We start from the raw sequence: 16,195 nt of genomic DNA, 5'->3' as shown, positions 1-16,195 counted from the left end.
TCAGAAGAGAGAACATCAAACGAGTGGTTGTAATCGGAAGAGGAGGACGTGAGGATGCTGCGCAAAAAAAACATCATGCCGATGAGATGATTAGTTAATCAGTTAATGACACTCGAAGTTCTGTTTTGCGGGTGCAAAGCCGGATACTTTCATAACAGTCTATGTCACATAAGGCCATGGTAGAGAGAGGGTGTGGTAGATGGTCCTTGGCGATCAGAAAATGAACAAGGGAGGGGAAAACCTCAGGTTGCTTGAGCCAACGTTTCGACAAGGGGACTTGTCTTCGTCTGGGCACATAAGGTTAGAGATGGAAGCTTGTGGCGCACTGAGGACTTCGTTGATCGCGTTATTGCGTTAGCAAATCTTGGCTCCGACCGCTCACGGGAAGCGCGGCTGTGGTGCGGGCAGTGAAACTTTTCGCTTCAAAACCGCACATGCAGGGGAAGCCCGCCACGCGCCAAGCGGTTCGGGGAAGCGGCAGTGGGTTGATCACAATAAGGATTTCGGCAAGGACACTTTAGGATTTCCAAAGTGTCTGTGGTAATTTGGACAGGTGTCCATAAATATACGAGACAGTTCCTGCGTAATTCCTTTCCTAAAATACAATTTTCATTTTCTTCATTACGGCCCCTCTTTCTTCTTTCACTCCCACTTCCTCCCTTCCTGTGCGATGCGGTTCATGTGTCCGCCGAGATTATAGAGAATTACTGTGCCATTTCCTTTCCTCAAAAAGCGTCGCGTTCAAAGGGCAAGGCATCGCGCTGATTGGGTGGTGGCGTTCTGTGGACTCCCTGGCAGCGCTACAACACGCTGTCGCGTTCCACTCCTAAACGCGAAGCTTAAGCGTCATTAATTAGCAGTTGATTAGTATTCAGTAATCAGTGAGTAATTAGCCATACAATAGTAATTTGTCATTAGTTAGTAATTAGGCATGAATTATGTGTGACCTCATCGAGTGGCAACGTCACAAGTGCCACAGAGGCAGTCAAGTCAAAGTGGTGCGGAAAACACTTTTGGCTCTACGCACTTGAGACAGACAAAGTGCCCCCTGAATTTTTTTTTCCTCTAGCCATGTGTAAGTGGTAATGTCTCAGTGTGTAGCTTGAAGGAAAATGTTTTTGTACATGGCGAGAGGGGCATTTTACGTACTCTCTTGAGTACGCCATATCCCGGTAAACCAAAACACGCAGAGCGATACAGTGGCGGAGGAAGGAGCACACAGATTAAGTCCTTGTACAACCGTTTTCTTGACACTGAATAAAGGAACTCAGGAAAAAACGAACAAGTAGTAAACGAAAAGAAAAATACACCTCATGCGTCAATGCCCACAAACACGGACGATCAGAAGCATTACAAGAAATGGTGATGCTCGGTAAAGCTTGAGCTGAATTTACTTGCACGAATGCCCGCATTATTGGGTGTGTAGTGTCGCGGAAAAACAAGGAACGTGAAAACGCCTGTCGAACATACAGGAGGACTAAACCGAAGCCATGAGAGCTTTCAGGCCGGAAAAGGTTACCAGGCCTCGTTGATTACAAAAGCGAACCCGACACAAAAGTTACGAAAACACTGTCGAAACGTTGGATATAAAGTCTTGTGCAATGAATAATTTTGCAGTACATAATAAATTTTAGCGGCGAAAAGCAGATTGCATGCGGTCGCCCTGTCAAAAATCGAGAGACCATGGGGCTCAACAGTCTCAGCATAGCATGAAAGAGTTGGCACGTGGTGCCAAGGTACTTTGGTGGCGTACGTCTCCATTGTATACGAGCGTATTCGGCAGGCGTCGTTCCCCACATAACAAACCAAAGACCGCAACCCTTGGAACGATTAATTCGAGCTCCTGACAATGAACCGAAGTCTTCTGTTAAATGAATAACCTCATTGATGCTTGACTTGTGAGAGCAGAAAAACGCGAGGTCATCCGCATAGGCTAACACCTTCAGTTCGTGACCCATAATACAGCAACCATGGACAACTGCACAGTCTATAAAACTTAGACAAAGTGGTTCCAACCATAATGCGAACAGAAGCGGAGACAGCGGGCAGCCCTGTTTCCCAGAGGACTGAGTTTTAACTGGTGGTGAGAGAGGGCCATTGAGGATCAAGTGCGTTGAACAGTTTTTTTAACGAAGGCGTACACCAGTAGAAAGAACTGAACCCAGATGACGTGATTCAGAAGACAAAGAGAAACGAATGGGACACCCGATCGAACGCCTTTGCCAGGTCAGTTTGCAGCAGTGCTAATTGTTCATGAGTGTCACTGCAATACTGCAACACTGTGCGCGCTATATGTAGATTAGATAGTATAGACAGACCGCTGAAGCCACATGTCTGATGAGGTCCAATCAAAGTAGCCTTGCAAGCTGTAGGCGATTTGAGAGGACTTTAGCAAAGATCTTGTAATCAGCATTAGAAAACGTGATATGTCTGTAGCCATCTACAAATCGTTGTTTTTCCCTACCGTCAGTTTTCCGCAATATAATCATGAACATCATCATCATCAGCCTGACTGCTCCTACTGTAGGGCAAAGGCCTCTCCCATGTCTCTCCAATTAACCCTGTCCTTTGCCAGTAGCGGCCACTGTATTCCCGAAAACTTCTTAATCTCATCCGCCCACCAAACTTTCTGCCGCCCCCTGCTACGTTTACCTTCTCTTGGAATCCGCTCCGTTACCCTTAAGGACCACCGGTTATTTTGCCTTCCCATTACATGCACTGTTCAAGCCCATTTCTTCCTCTTGATTCCGACTAGGATGTCATTTACTCGCGTTTGTTCCCTCACCCACTCCGCCCGCTTCCGGTCTCTTAACGTTACGCCTATCATTTTTCTTTCCTTCTTTCCATAGCTAGCTGCGTTGTCCTGAACTTAAGCTGAACACTCTTTGTTAGCTTGCGCGTTTCTGCTCCATAAGTGATCACCGGTAAGATACAGCTGTTGTAGACTTTTTCTCTCGAGGAATATTGGCAAGCTGCCATTCATGATCTCGGAGAACCTGCCATATGCGCTCCAAGCCATTCTTATTCTTCTAGTTATTTCCCCCTCAAGACAATATGACTTCTGGTAAATGGCTGTGGCAAAAATTCAACATTAAAAATTGCTCTGCTTAAAAATTTGCAGCATGGCCAGGATTCTGGTTCATGCGCCCTTAGTTCACAAATCTGCCACCACGCGCCGCATGAAGTTGAGCTCCTCCTTCTCCTCTTACATTCCTCCTTCCTGGGTTGGGGGAGAGATGCCTTCACATTCCCCCATTCTCCACTTTGTGTGCGCTCCCCTCACGTGAACCCAACTTTTCGGTGCCCCGGCAAAGATTCTCTTTATTCTTTTGTCACACAGCGTATTCAAGGCGCGCTGATTGTGTCGCTCCCCTACTCGCTCCCTTCTTTGCTGGGGTGAAAGAAAAGAAGCCGGACCGTGGCTAGTGCGGTGTACGCATGCCAACTTCGTCAAAAAATTTGGGGGCGGTTTAGCCCTGCTAGCTACGAAATATTTTTCGAAAGCAAGTTTTTTATGTGGTCCCGACGCTCTCGCTCGTGAGCGAGCGCGTCGAGACCGGCCGTGCTATGCTTTGGTTGTTTGCTTTGAGAGGTTGAGTCGTGCCACATGAAGGCGTACTGTAATCAAAAGTGCTCCCATCGGAGTGAGGCTATACCATGGGCTGCTGCATAAAGTGCGACAAGAAAGCGCGCCCGGGGTGGATAGAGGAGATTGCAAGGACTCTTTTGCGTGATAGGTGCATTTTTTTATTAAGCGCGTACAGTGACCACATATGCATAATGACACTGATATTGCGTACGCATTAACAATACAAAAGCAATGAAACTTCCAGGGACACTCGTTCAAGCAGTGAAATGCGTAATTCCCGACGCTCATACTTAGAGCTCACTCACGAATACTTGTATGTGGCTCTTACTCTGTGCATTAAAAATATTAAAATCGTGTATTAATCACTGCATTTCAACACTCATGTTATTGGCCTCGATAGCAGTCAGCTCTTCGAAACTTCTGTCGATGTGGTGAAAATGCAGTACGAATGCGTTGAGTGAGCAAGTGCTGCAGTATAATAAGCGGCAACACCTGATGCTGCGCTTCATGCTTGTTTCACTGACTCATTGTGCGCGGTACGTGATTTATCCAATGTAACAATTAGTAGTGTGGTAGTTCACATTTTTTCTAGGTTGGTAAAGTGCCTCCGATGATTATTCGTTCACCGTCGATAAGGGCTTTACCACTGCTGCAAGCGATGCTAGTTTTGGAAAATATTCCAGTGGTGTACGCAAACTATGAAGAGCTAAAGAAGACTTCACAAACGGCATGCTGGGAACTATTCCGAAGCGTTTCCCGTCTGTTCGGCAAGAAACTACGCCTTTACCCAGAGCAGCACTCAAGAGTCAAACCTTAGTTAAATGTTGTTGATTATGATTTAAATTTCTTGAGAAATGAAGAGAAGTTATTTTTAGATAGCACGACGCTTAAAAGCTGACTGGGTTTCTCAAGCGCGGCGGCTTGGCGCTCCACCCCGCCCGCTTGTGCAGTGGGCCGCTCGCGCGATTCATTAGCGAGAGGACGCTACGTGCGCGCGGCCCTGAATATGCAGTGAATTTACCCGTCACGGATGCGAATACGTGCAACAATACCTAGGCGCTCGCACGCGAGTGGCGCGAACATATAATTTTTTTTTCATTTTGGAATGTTGTGCAAAGCTACCCCTGCCTTTTTTCTCTGTCGCTCCGCTACGTACTTCTCGCTTTCCTCTCCCTTTGCCTTTAATTACACCGGCGCAGCTCCAATGTTTGAGGTCATCATCATCATCATCATCAGCCTGACTACACCCACTGCAGGGCAAAGGTATTCGATAGCACTCACCGCAGCCGGCAACATTTTTAATTTCGTTAGTTTATTTTTGTCAACTGTTATTGCCTCTGGCAAACCACTACTACTACTACTACTTCTTAAAGGAGGGACTGCAGGGGAGTTGCAGGTTCTTTTTAAGCCCACAAACGCGGGTTAAGAAGAGGGAGCCATTTCCAGGGAACGATTAACATTCCCCCGCGACTTTTAAATCAGCCAGGGCAACAGGTTGGGCATGTTGGTTACTCATTTGCATTTGTGATGGAACAGCGCAAAAACCTGTGTCCCGGTGTTTTACTCTGTTCCATCACACACACAAAAAAAAATTAACTGTGCCATGACTTAGGGCCGTTTCACATGCATGCGATTCTCGCCTGCGACGCTGTTATTGGGGAGGGCCGTCGGTCTAGCCGCAGACGGCCTGCGACCAAGTTCCGTCCGGTTGGAATTCAGTCGCAGCGTCGGTGTGTTCGCTCTGCGACTGACCAATAGGCCTCTTGCGCTGGAGTTTGAGGTAACGTGGCGGCGCCTGGTGGCAGCAAGGAAAAGCTGGCTGGGTAGTACCAGGTTGGGTAGTAGTGAGCGCTGGCTGTGGCGGCGTACCTTTCTAGCCTGCGTTTTGCTTGGATTCGCACGTTTTTCTGCTCTGTTGTGAGTGCGACAAGGCTCGTCACTTGTGACCAACCACGCCGCGGCCCGGCCGTGGCTTAGTTTTTAGAAAACCGACGCTCCGTGTGCCTTAGGACGAAATGCAGGCAGCAGAAGGAATCGGCGACGCCGATCCGCCCGAGAGGCCTCGCTCAGTCTCGAAAAAGCATCACCGTCGTTACTGCTGCGTCGTGGGCTGCCACGAGCAAGAAGGTCTGAATCCCAATATCGAATTCCACCGTTTTCCTTCAAGGTCTCACGAAGCAGAGCGCCGGGCGCGCTGGATAGCTGCAGTTCGACGCACAGTAAGCGAACCTTCGCGTTGTGCTGGCTGCTTCGCCTCCCTTGATGTTTGTCTGGTTATCCGCGTTGCTGAAATTCATTCTTTTTGCACATGCAGTCCGGACGGCAAACCGTGGGATGCAGTGCCGAACACCAGCATATGCAAGCCACTTTGTGGGTAACGAGCAAAACAATACCAGTCATCCCTCATATGTACTGTAGGATGGGGTTGTGGCTGAGCAGAACCTAGGTCGCTTTGCAACGTTCAGCAAAGGTGCAGGCCAAGCGTTCGGGCTGCGAGCGAGCGTCACACCTCAGGATCGTCGTCTTCTTTCAATACCACAGTTCACCACAGTGAGCGAGCACGGCTGCTACACTACAATTACCCCCCGGCGAAAAAGGAGGCATCCTGCCGACTTAGGGCGCACAGATGGTAGGCGGATCGTAGTACGGCTTGAGACGGTCAACGTGCACTGTTTCACGGCCACGACGGCGCGCATCTTGCGGCGGCGAAAGCGGTTCAATGATGTAGTTGACTGGAGAGGTCTGGCATACGACACGGTACGGGCCGTGGTACTTTGAAATGAGTTTTGTGGAGAGACCGGGACTGGTGGAGGGAACCCAAAGCCACACGAGCGAGTCTGGGGTATAGGACGGAAGCGGACTGGTAGGGGCGCGAAGGTGCTTCTGGCGATTCTGATCTTGCGTTGTAAAAGAGCGGGCAAGCTGGCGGCATTCTTCAGCATAGGTCGCTGCTTGAGAAAGGGTAAGAGACTCGGAGATATCAGGGCGATACGGAAGCACGGTATCCATGGTACAGGAAGGCTCGCGGCCGTAAAGAAGAAAGAACGGAGAGAAGCCAGTTGTGCTCTGTGTGGCAGTGTTGTACGCATATGTTACAAATGGGAGAATGCGGTCCCAGTTTGAGTGGTCCGAGGCAACATACTTGGCGATCATGTCGGTCAATGTGCGATTGAAACGTTCAGTAACGCCGTTCGTTTGAGGGTGGTAGGCCGTAGTAGAGCGGTGAACAATGCGGCATTGGCGAAGTAGGGCTTCGACGGTGTCTGAGAGGAAGACACGGCTGCGGTCACTCAGAAGCTCCTTAGGAGAACCATGGCGTAGAACGAGATGATGCAGGATGAAAGACGCAACGTCGGGCACAGACGCGGATGGCAAAGATGACGTTTCGACGTAGCGGGTAAGGTGATCGACTGCCACTATGACCCAGCGGTGTCCAGCCGGAGTTATGGGAAGGGGCCCGTAGAGATCGATGCCAACGCGGTCGAATGGGCGCATGGGGCAAGGCAAGGGCTGCATCGGAGCAATGGAACGGCGAGAAGGGGCTTTGTGGCGTTGGCATTCCGGGCAGGAGCGAACGTACTGTCGAATGAAACGGTACATTCCCCGCCAGTAGAAGCGGAGTCGAAGGCGCGTGTAGGTCTTCACCACACCGGCGTGAGCGCACTGGGGGTCGGCGTGAAAAGAGGCGCAGATGTCGGAACGCAGGTGGCGAGGAATGACAAGGAGCCATTTGCGACCGTCGGGAAGGTAGTTGCGGCGGTAAAGGAGGCCATCCCGTATTGCGAAGTGGCGGGCTTGACGACGGAGAGTGCGGGTCGCAGGTCGCTGAGATGATGTAGACAGGAGAGCGAGGAGGGAAGCGATCCAGGGGTCCCGTTGTTGTTCAAACGGCATGTCGGCAATATCAAGGGAGGACGCATCAGCGGTGGCGAAATATGTGGAGTCTAAGTCACAAAGTAGCGGGGACCGCGATAGTGCGTCGGCATCAGAATGCTTACGGCCAGATCGATAGATGACTTCAATGTCGTATTCTTGTAAGCGCAACGCCCAACGAGCAAGACGGCCCGAAGGGTCTTTGAGGGACGACAGCCAGCAGAGGGCATGGTGGTCGGTAACGACAGAGAACGGGCGACCATATAGGTAAGGGCGGAACTTCCCAATAGCCCAAATTATTGCCAAGCACTCCTTCTCTGTCACGGAATAATTGCGCTCGGCCTTTGTCAAAGTGCGGCTGGCATACGCAACAACATGTTCGGCGCAGCCGGGCTTGCGCTGAGCCAGCACGGCACCGAGGCCCACGCCGCTGGCGTCAGTGTGAATTTCAGTGTGCAGACTGGGGTCGAAATGGCGGAGGATCGGCGGGGACACAAGCAGGCGCCGAAGCGTTGTGAACGCCGCGTCACAGTCTGGTGTCCAAGACGAGAGGCTGGTGTCGCCGGCAAGCAGATCAGTCAGGGGTGACAGGATGGAAGCGAAATTGCGTACGAAGCGGCGAAAATAAGAGCACAGCCCGATGAAGCTACGCAGCTCTTTCAGGGAGGTGGGTCGGGGAAACTCGGCGACTGCGCGCAGTTTTGCAGGATCGGGAAGGACGCCTTCTTTGGAGACGACGTGGCCCAAGATGGTAAGCCGCCGGGCTGCGAAGCAGCACTTCTTTAAATTCAGTTGCAAGCCGGCGTCGGTCAAACATTGCAGGACACGCTCGAGGCGGGCGAGGTGGGACGAAAAGTCTCGAGAAAAGACGACGATATCGTCCAGATAGCACAGACACGTGTGCCACTTGAGTCCGCTGAGAACTGTGTCCATCATGCGCTCGAATGTGGCCGGCGCATTGCACAAGCCGAACGGCATAACATTGAATTCGTAGAGGCCGTCGGGCGTAACAAAGGCCGTCTTTGGCCGATCAGCAGCAGCCATGGGCACCTGCCAATAGCCGGAGCGGAGGTCCAATGAGGAAAAGAATTCTGCGCCTTGCAGGCAGTCGAGGGCATCGTCAATACGGGGAAGTGGATACACATCCTTGCGCGTAATCTTGTTGAGGCGACGGTAATCAACGCAAAAGCGGATGGATCCGTCCTTCTTCCGCACGAGAACAACGGGAGAGGCCCAGGGGCTGTGAGAAGGCTGGATTACGCCGCGCTGAAGCATGTCGTCCACTTCCTTGGTAATGACGGTGCGTTCAGGGGCCGACACGCGATAAGGACGCTGGCGCAAAGGGGCATGCGTTCCGGTGTCAATGCTGTGTGTGACGACGGATGTGCGGCCAAGAGAGCTGTGCGGGAAGTCGAAGGACGTACGGAAACGTTGAAGTAATGCGACGAGCTGATCACGTTGGTGCGGCGAAAGGCTGGCATCGATAGATCGGGAAAAAACAGAAACGGTGTCTTGGTTTGGCGTAGCAGGAGGCGAACCAATGGCATCTATCTGGAGAGGGGCAGGTTCGTCAGAGACGGAGTATGGAAGAGCGTGATCGACTGATTCTACATGGCCCAGGCACTCGCCGCGGAGAAGCGTTGATGGACAAGAAAAAGGGTTCGTGACATAGATTGCGCTGTGGCCATCGCAGACAGTCAGAAGAGCGAACGGAAGGAGGAAACAGTGGCGACGGGCAGCGGCATCGGTCGGAGTAAAGAGAACAGTTGAATCAGGATCGCAGGCGCAAGTGAGGGGAACCAGGGCAGCAGAGAAGGCAGGGATGTCAGTATCTGCAGCGACCAGCATTTTACCGAGGCGGAGAGAGGTGTCGAACGGCAGAGTAGCGCAGAGCGGAGACAGTTCAATGCTGGCACGGGCACAGTCGATGATCGCATGATGAAGGGTTAGAAAGTCGGAGCCCAGAATGACGTCATGAGAACAGGAGGACAGCACGAAAAACTCGGCGATATACAAAACATCCCGGATAACAAGGCGAGCTGTACATAATGCTAGAGGTTGAATGCGGTGCGAGCTTGCAGTGCGGAGGCAAAAGTTCGAAACAGGCGTCGTCACTTTACGGAGTCTACGGCAAAGGGCTGCGCTAATAACGGATACAGCAGCGCCCGTGTCTACAAGGGCGAGAACGGCGACGCCATCAACAAATACTTCGATAACATTCGCAGGTGAAGACGGAGGACTTGGGCAGTTCGATGGAATCGCAGTTCTTGCCTCCGGAACTGCGGCTGTTAGTTTTCCTCCGGACGAGAGGGTGATCGCTGGCGCATGGGAGAGATAGATCGGCGACGGGGAGAAGGCGACCGGCGTGAAGAATATGAAGAGCGGTCAAGGTGGAAGGAGTCCGCAGGGGTGCCGGAGGGAACTGGTTGCGAGGGAGGCGCAGGGTCGTAGTGGAATGGGCTTGCCTCGTCCCGGAAACTCGGCGGGTGTTGGCGACAAAGCCGGGCGACGTGGCCCGGCAAGCCACAGGAGTAACATATGGGGCGGTTGTCGTAGGTACGCCATGGGTTCATGACGGCACGGCGAGGCGGCAGGCGACGACGGACAGGTGCCGGCGGAGGTGGTAGCGGTGCGACAGATGGGTGGTTAACGTAGACTGCGGGGCGTCGGGGTCTGGCGGCAACCTCAGCGTAGGTGAGGGGGGCAGCCACAGGCGAAGGCCGAGGGCTAGAGGGCAAAGCTTCGGCGACCTGCTCTTGGATGGTGCGTCGAAGGGTGGGATCTATGGGTGACGCAGGGTCGCCAGACACAGGCAGTAGGGACAGTTGGCGGGCCACTTCTTCCCGTATGAAGGCCTTGATCTGGGGAAGCAGGGAGGCCGAGTCAGAGACCAGACTGCAGACCGCCGGCGCAGGAAGGGACTCGTCGAGGACTCCGGAACGGCGAGTAGAATTCCTCTGCTTCCTGAGGACGTCATAGCTCTGACAAAGCTGAATGACATCCACCACCGTTTGCGGATTCCTGGCGAGCAACATTTGGAACGCGTCGTCGGAGATGCCCTTCAGGATGTTGCTAATTTTCTCGGCCTCCGGCATGGATGGATTGATGCGCTTGCACAGGTCTAGAACATCTTCTATGTAACTGGTGAAGGTTTCAGTGGCGTGCTGAGCGCGAGCGCGGAGGCGTTGTTCGGCGCGCAGTTTGCGCACAGCTGGGCGGCCGAATACCTCCGAGAAGCTGGTCTTAAAGGACGACCAGGTAGGCAAGTCGGCCTCGTGGTTGCGGAACCACAAGTTGGCAACGTCGCTGAGATAGAATAGTACGTTACCAAGCTTGGTGGCATCGTCCCACTTGTTGTGGGCGCTGACGCGCTCGTAAGTCGCCAACCAGTCGTCAACATCGTGGTCGTCGGCACCGCTGAAGACGCTGGGATCTCGCTGCCGGAGCCCGCCAGAACACAGGATGGTAGGCGACGGGATGGGGGCTGTCTGGCTGGTGACTTCAGGCATAACTGGCGGCGAAGGTAAGGTGCGGCTACGGAGCTCCAGGATGAGGACGAGAGGGGGAACTTACAGCAGCCTCCACCAAATGTAGGATGGGGTTGTGGCTGAGCAGAACCTAGGTCGCTTTGCAACGTTCAGCAAAGGTGCAGGCCAAGCGTTCGGGCTGCGAGCGAGCGTCACACCTCAGGATCGTCGTCTTCTTTCAATACCACAGTTCACCACAGTGAGCGAGCACGGCTGCTACACTACAGTACCTACAATCTTCCCCGCGGTCTACAGCCGGCCTCATCCTCCTTGTGTTCGTCTTCTTTTGGCGCTTACCTCTCTCAAAAAATGTATATTTAGCGAGCAGCCGCATATGCAGGCGTAGAATGAGAATTTATGCATTCTACAACACAACTTGTCTAGTACATCCCTATATAGGACCAAGCAAGCAGCAAAGCAGCAAAAAGTGTACAATGACAATCACCAAACAGTAGGGAATGCGCAACAGAGCAAGCAGCAAAAGGTGAGAAACGAACAGCATAATTCAGAGATCATATCAAGGGAATGCACAACACAGCAAAGAGCACAAAAAAAATGCATGGTATAATTATGTCATGTCAACATCTCACTTCAGATAATCACTATTAAGGCAAATCGGCATATCAGCAGGCATGCTGGTGGTTCACGACTAGAGACCCGCGGCCACTGAGACAATTGACGATTCGACCGGTGCAACGTGGTGAGGTGGCCAGGTGCGTGCAAATGACCACAAATGGGGGGGGGGGGGGTGCGAATTCGCTGCGCACTACGAGCAGCCCAGCGTCGAGAGTGAAATGTGCACATTGTCTACCTCAAACCAGCACGTATGTGGCAGCGCGGAATCACTGATAACAGCGAACGTGTTCGAGCGAGGTCGTTTTAAGGATGAAAAGCTACATCAAGAATCTTGAATAAACAGCGCGAACGAAGACGAGCACAAAAGACAAGAAAACGGACGACACAGCGCTTGTCTTTTGTGCTCGTCTTCGTTCGCGCTGTTTATTCAAGATGCTTAACCAACTAGCCCGGCAAAACGTGTTAATACAGCAAGAAAACGACATCAAGCGCGCAGCGCACGAGCTCGCGCTGCAGCGTTATTCGGCTGCGAGCTCATATATGCATTGCATCATGTTAGCATTTGCTGAAGGAACAGAAGGCGGCTACTACAAAGCAGGCATGACTACTTGTTTAGCGAGATGCAGTCAGCAAAGACTGCAGGAGGCCCACAGTTTCGTGGCATGCTGAAAGACCGGTGCTGGCGCGGCGTGTACCGTCGTGCGATCGAGCAGTCCCGTATACATGTCTGTTTAGCGCTGCTGCGAATTCATATATTGCAAGTATTTCATCGCGTTGGTGCGCTTGAATCTCGAAGCGTGCAGACCTTACATGAAGTTCAACTTCGTACGCGACTCTCTTCACTTGCGAATGACACCGCGCTGAAACTTCGCCGCTTATTTCTTGAACAGAGTACACGTACTTGGCGTTGCATAATTTCTTCCCTTTACACAGCGTGCCAGCCCTGAAAAAATCTTCGGCGCCCGATATTCGCTGTAGGCCATGGCAAAGCACAAGCGAAAGTCGCGGGTCCGTACTGCCAACGCGCTTTCCGAAGCAGACGCCTGAGCCCGGTACTACCCAGCCGAGGGCAGAGGGCGCTCTTTAGCACCATTTTCGCAGCGCCCCCTGGGCAATGCAAGAGGTCTATGGGCAGCGCCGAGACGGCGCGTGTCACGTGGGAGCTGTTGCCTCGGCCACGGCGGGTCTCGAGGCGCGCGTGTCGAGACCGCCGCGGCAACAGCTCCCACGTGACGTCACGTCACGCGCCGTCTCGGCATGGGGTCACGTGGGAGCTGTTCCCGCGGCGTAATCCAAACTGTTTATTCTAATCACAACATACCAAATATTGCCTTGCATCTAAAAACACGCTGGCCATAACATCGTCAACACATTCCGTGCAGCCTTTCTGTCGCGTTTAATCGTGGGTTGCCTATGCAAACATCGACCAACCTTGCGTGTCCCTCCGACCGAATTCGCTGGGTACGCGTTGCATGTGAAAGCACTGTGAGAAAATCGCACTGCGGCGTCACCGACTTGGCCGACTATTTTCGTTCTGCGCAAATCTGGCTCGGACTCGAGCACAATGGTTCTGTTGAAGTCAGTCCTGTTGACAGACGCCTCGAAGGGCTAGGCCACCGCGCTTCGCTCTACGTTCATTTGTTTGACGTAAGCATTGTGCTGCTTCACCTTACCGCCATATTTCACAGCCTACGACACCAAGCACTTGAAGCAAGGTATTACATACCACGCCTTAGGCCTTTTCTTTAGGATGACTGTCTTTGGGACGGTGGAGGAGGCGTCCGATAATGGTGGCCGGCTTGTGTGTAGTTTACATCCCTTCCTTTTTGAGAATACTGGCCAAGGTTTCGCTGACTTCGTCTTAATCAAAACTTCCTTGCATTTCACTGTACCCTTCGGACATGACTTTTTGGCAGTGTTCTTCCCACAAAGGCAACAAGAACAAGACGCACTGTTGGCAACATCAAACCCTACTGAAAAAAAGGTCTATGATGCAATAACCTCACAGAGGCTTCATCATAGAATATCGTGCAATTTTTATGATATATCATACAATTTGTATGATATTCTGTGACATCTCTATGATGACTGTGTAATTTTACAGAAATGTATGACATTTCTATGATAATTTTCTATGATTCGTATGATAAGTATATGATATTTGTATGACAAACTGTATGAGTTTATTGCATCATACAACTTTTTCCAGCGGGGAACTGATGAAGAAGGGGGAGGTGTAGTATCATGAAGGGCGAAGGATGAAGTGACTCATGTGAGCTGTTGCATAGGTAGAGAGAAATTGTTGTTATTTTTTAAGAGCGGTTATTCTGCAACGGGGGATCGGTCGTGGGTGGTAAGGGGGCGGGAGAGAAAATGACAGTAGGGGGGTCTCCTGTTGTGCCTTTGCCTGCCTTTCTTTTTTCCCCCTTTTACTTTTCCTCGAGTCCTAGAGCGCAGACCGTGGTTGCTTCTGGAGTGCGCTGTTTTTCTGCTCCCTACAGTGAAACAGGACGGAGACAGCGCCTCTGCGAAAACGGCCCGGAAAGGTCTCATACATGAACGCACTCTTGTCTCTAGGCTTTCATAAAAAAAAAAAACTTACAACCCGTAATGTGTCAGTCCTGGCGAAGGGTCACTCCATGCGCGAAAGAAATCTCCCAAAAATGACATCAGAGCTTTTGCAGAGGATCAGTTACATTCTTTAATGCCTTCCACCAGCTTAAGGACTTCCACCAGCTTTGTTAAAACCAGAGCGCGTGGTCATGGCGTGGTACGAAGAGTTGCACAAAAACAAATTTCGGACGATTTAGCGCGGTTACTCGACATGCGCAGGTGCGCCCGCACTCCGGTTTTCACTGCGGTTGCGGTGTTCGGATCCATTGCGCACGGATGCTGTTGAAGAAATGATATCCAAGACACAGCGCAAGAGACTGGTAGTTTAAGATGCATGCGGGATGCTCTGTTGCGGTGATGTAGTTGTCTAAAATTGATCTGTTCGCGCTGGCCAGGGTTCGAAACCCACTGGCGGCCGCAAAACATTTTCGATTATTTTATTTCACGTGAAGCAGGCTTCAGACATACAGACAGACCACGTCGAAATCGAGAATTCAAGCCTTAGTGCCGCACCAAAAAATGCGACCCCGTCAGCTGGCTGTTGTTTTACCAGTTTGTGGAGGTGGCGGTTGACAAAAAAACGGCCGCTCGATGGAACCGCATCACCGAGTGGCCGTGGTTCTCGTCTGCTCACTTACTGAAAAATACGGCATGCTGAAAGGCTTTTCCTAGAGCCTTTACTTCGTTCCTTCTCATTAAACGTGCGTGCACAGTGTTATTATGGCTTGTGTGCAGTATCAAATAAAACAAACCATTGGGAACGGACGAGAGCTTTCAGCGGCCACGTAATTGGTCAAAGCTTCAAAAACCGCGTGTTCTCTCCTTGTGTGGCTAGAAACCAGTCGAATGTAGCAAACTTTCCGTTTCTCCAGAGATCATCTGGCGACGACAAAGCGTCGAGGCTCCAATGTCACTATATCAAAAACAAAAATAAAACGCTCAGAGTAGAATGCAAAAATCACAGGACGTGATTACCGCTGTAGAACGCGAGATTTCAGGTGATGAAATTCGTATTTCTTATTGCCATTCATTTTCATATTGCTTTCAATACGCATGGCCTCACTATTCTTTCACTCGTGATGTAACTGTGCTCGTACCTCTCAGACATCAACACCAACACCGACGATGCACAACCGAGAAACATGCCCTCAACAGCTGTCGATGTTAATACGTCGCAGAGCGTGCACTGAGAATGCAGGCAACGAAGGCAGCTCCGTGGAAGATACCCGCTTTCGCTGTGGGTCGCTTGGCGGCCTTGATGTCCGCTGACGCACCCTAGCATACTCTCGACGTGCCGGCATTCATTGTGTCTGAAGTAAATGGACAACTTGCAGAATTGCAGGAAAGCTTATTTTCATGAAGGTCTCTTCAAACCAAGAACCCTCGTTCACAGACCGCGTTTCCACTTCCTGCTCGGCTGGCTCAAGGGGTTAGCGCGAAGGGGGATGATACAGTAGCCCTCCATTGTGTCGTTCTTGGAAGAAGGTGAGTGGGGCTGCTCCCTAATATGCCGGAACCTGAAGCCTCGACGCACGCCTCCAGCCATCGAGATAGTGTAAAAAGAAGTTGCCGAAAGGTTACCATGATGCGTTCTCGTGACAAGTACCTGTCCCGACCCGCTCCTCACATCCTTTCCACAACTTCTGTCTTATATTGACAAAGGGACATCTCCCCCCTCATTTTTCGAACGAGAATGTTCGGTTGAAAAATTGTTGAGGGCACTCGATATGCTGAAAGTGTGCTCCAAGGGCCCTTCTTTGGCGTACGCGCTCAAGGTGGGCGCTCTTGGAATACCACAGAACCGGTATAAGCATGCGCACTATAGGAGACGTCACCGGACCACCACCGGAACGCACGGGCGCTCGCGCACGCGTAGGAAGCGGGGTCCGGTTTACGACATTCAGAGGACAGCGGAGCTCTCGGCGAATCTTTTCTTTATGGCTTGAAGCTCTATCAGGTTCCCAGAACTTTTCGCGGTTCGAGTTGCCCTTCAGAGCACCCAACCTCTTTTCTTCAC

This window comes from Amblyomma mixtum, chromosome 3 (assembly GCF_055824585.1).
Source record: "Amblyomma mixtum isolate Tamu chromosome 3, ASM5582458v1, whole genome shotgun sequence".
Classification (NCBI taxonomy): domain Eukaryota; kingdom Metazoa; phylum Arthropoda; class Arachnida; order Ixodida; family Ixodidae; genus Amblyomma; species Amblyomma mixtum.
The sequence above is the reverse complement of the archived record's forward strand: the minus strand, read 5'-3'. Positions refer to the sequence as shown.